Raw genomic sequence first — 3,649 nt, forward strand, 5'->3', positions numbered from 1 at the left:
GATCTCGCAACAGCTACCACAAATTTTGTTACCAGAACCGCAGCCGCCACAACAGCAACAGTTTTCAACAGGTGAGTGCACACACCTTGCAGCAATGCAATAAACATACACTTTTATTAATATTGCAAAAACTAATATTCGACTAATACCCTACAATCGGCACATAACAAAATCATAGAAAAGCATTTTGAAGTTGATTAATAATACTAGTTGTGTAAATTAATTTAAGAGCTACATATAACTCTTAAATCACAACATCATTTTTAATGTTTTATATATCATTACTAAGTCGACTTACTTTTTGTTGGTATACTCTTTATACAAATAGTTACGTTACAAATTTCAATATTCAATAAAGAATATATATTATTTCGGAACATGTACACAAATCGATTTTGTTCATACAACCCAACTCCGAAGCACGCACAACGAAATAGTTTCTACATTCCATTCACCTCTACCTGTCAACATAATTAGTATGGGTATAAACTATCATCTACACTCTCCGATAATAAATGAATCCAATATAATACTTGATGGTAAAAACAGTTGCATAAAGTAATGCATAAGTTGCATAGGTCTAGAGTAACGCTTTTTAAAACTATGAAGCGGTTGCCTACACAACAACCAGTCCTCAAACTAATCTAACTCAAATAATGCATAAATTGTATTACTGCAAGGCTCTGAAGTAACGCCTCAGTTTGAATATGGTTGCCCCCATATCAACCAGTTCTCAACTCAACTTAAATAATGTTTTAATTACATTACTCCATAGTTCTGGAGTAACATATCAGTTAGGAAGTAGCTGCCTATATTTGAATCAGTCCTCAACTCAACTCAAATTACATTACACCATGGTTACAGGTTTCAGTCTGTAAATTGCTGTCTTCATATTAACTAGTCCTCAACTCAACTTAAATGTATATATCAAGTAGTGAAAATTAAAGTAAATTACAATCTAAAACGGCAACAATGAAACTTTGTCACACAAATTTTTTATTATTATAGGTCAGTCCCAAAATGATTAAAAGTCACATGGAACTGATAGTCCGTTAATGATATTCAAAAAATTTTGCTTAAACTTTCTCACTTATATTAAATTAATTTTATTTGAAAAATAAGCTAAAAAATTTTAATGTGTCACATAATCACAGTTAGTATTACCTATACTTGAAAATAGATATCTGCCATAGAAGAAATGTTGTGATTCTATAGAATCGGATAAATGTTATGTTACTAAGGTGTTTAATAAACTAGTGGAATTGTTAACAAAAAAGAGATGCTAAGTTGTAAAAATAAATTTATTTCTAAATATAAACTCTCTCAACTTAAATAATTATTTCAACGTTCATTCAGTTAAGTCTTCGGTAGGTAAGAAAAAATTTTCTTGAGATGTGAGAAGAGCCTAAATTTGGGGAATATTAAATATGGAGCTCTGAAAACTTATTTAACAAATTATTATATACCTGTATAAACCTGCATATAAGTCTTCAAAGATTAGTAAAAGTAAATTATTAATAAATATATATTTTAAACTAAAATATATAATGACAACTGTGTCATAACTTATATCACCAATTATAGAGTGCATGTTAAACATTAAAAATGTTATGCAAGACTTATTTCATATATATTAAAACCTCTCAAATATTTGTAATTATTTTAATTTCGCGTTATGTTTTACACTTAAGTTATATTTTATTTGATAGTTTTTCTTATTTGAAATAACCTTAAGTAAATTTGTACATATTTTTTGGAAATTATTAAAATTAAAGTGGATTTTTATTACGAATACTCGCTCATATTTTTTTTTTTGCGAAGTTAACTGCATATCAACCTACAATGGCAATGGAATATACTTTAAATGTTTAATTTAAATATATACTTGTCTTACATATATATGAAATTATACTATGTATATAATACTATATAATTAAAGTTATTATTTAGTAGTAAGAACATACTACTACTTCCGAAACAGAAAGTAAAGTCTTCAATCAAAAATAAAATCAAATAACAGATTTTAAGACTCTTTTTGGATAAAATAGCCCATCAATGGATGCAATGACACGGACTGTTTAGGACTCTAAATACTGATTTCAACACAATACCCTAACAATGGACGCAGTAACATGGACAGTTACTGTTCGAGTCCGTATAACATCTATAATTACTACTTACACTTCAGATCCTCTTGAACTCATGTGGTGTATTGATAAAGAATTAAAAAAAAAAATCTTTATCTAAGAAAGCGAATTTATTTTGTTTAAAACTAAAATTTAAAAAAAAGTGAAAAATTGTATATTAAAGATATTTTTCTAACTTTAAATGATGATATTTGCTTTAAGCTTATATATATAGTATTATATCTTTTTTGGATAATCATGTTAATGTATTAGAGTTGTACTTAACCCAGACGTAGATTCTCTTTAATTCATTTGATATATTGCTAAAGAATTCGGATGGAATACTATACTTCTGAACAAACGATATTATGACTTAAAAAAATATCACCGCTGCTGATGCAATTTCACTACTGATGATAGAAAAATAGATGGACACTAGTTATAACAGTAACCCATAACAATATATCACTTTATTTACACTCTATCAATTTTCACATTTCCTTTTGTGATCTTTAAAATGCTATAGTTCGATATCCTTAAATTTTTTAACAAATATTTATCCCTAATTAATTACCTCTAATTAACTCTGCTCAAATTAACCAGTGAAAACTATGTAATCTCTTTAACAAGAACAGTTAATAATAATAATAAAATCCTTCCCTTCTGAAAATAACATGAATCCATAGCTCTTAAGTACAATGATCATATACATGGTTAGCACTAGTATTCTTTTCTCGAAGAAGACATCATTCAATCAATAAAAACGACTATCTAGTGGGTTCTATATCTAGGAGCCATGTTCAATGCATTCAATTCTGAATTCTGGAACACAAAAAGGCTCTGTAGTATTCTTATTAAATACTATTGTATATAATTTTTTTTGTTTTATATAAAATAATGATTTTTAACATTAAATATATTTTATATATATATTTTATAATATATTTTATAAAGTTTCTAATAAAAAATGTTGAACTCAATTTCGCAACAATTAAATTATGGTCCTACTCTTAATGCTGGTTTATACAGAAAACTTAATTTATTATCAATGCGTGGACATACCAAAATGGGTCCACAAAAGATTTAAACACTGACCCTAAATCCCTAAATATGATACACTGATGACGAAAGGATAGATAGATTCTATTAACAAGCAATCATATACGGTTATTGGAAACGATTCCTAAAGTTTTTTTTTTAGTTAATGATAATAACAGATAAGATATTGAGCGGAACTGCATTGATCATTTCATTCAATTAAACTATTTTAAATTTAAATCTTAGAATGTCGAGCAGTGAGGGTCCTTCCAGTCTACGTTGCTACACGCTTGGTTAGCTTTTTAGTCTCTGTTTTTTTTCTAATTTTCATAAAAGTTTTCAGTTTAGTTAACATTTTTTTTTTTTCGATGTTATCATAGTATATTTAAATGCAAAAAAAACTGGCACTTTGACTATTGTTTTTCACTGAAAACGTTGACTATTTTATTTATATGTTAGTATGTATATATGCAGGTATGAATATA

Source organism: Teleopsis dalmanni, chromosome 2, assembly GCF_002237135.1.
Source record: "Teleopsis dalmanni isolate 2A chromosome 2, ASM223713v2, whole genome shotgun sequence".
NCBI lineage: Eukaryota > Metazoa > Arthropoda > Insecta > Diptera > Diopsidae > Teleopsis > Teleopsis dalmanni.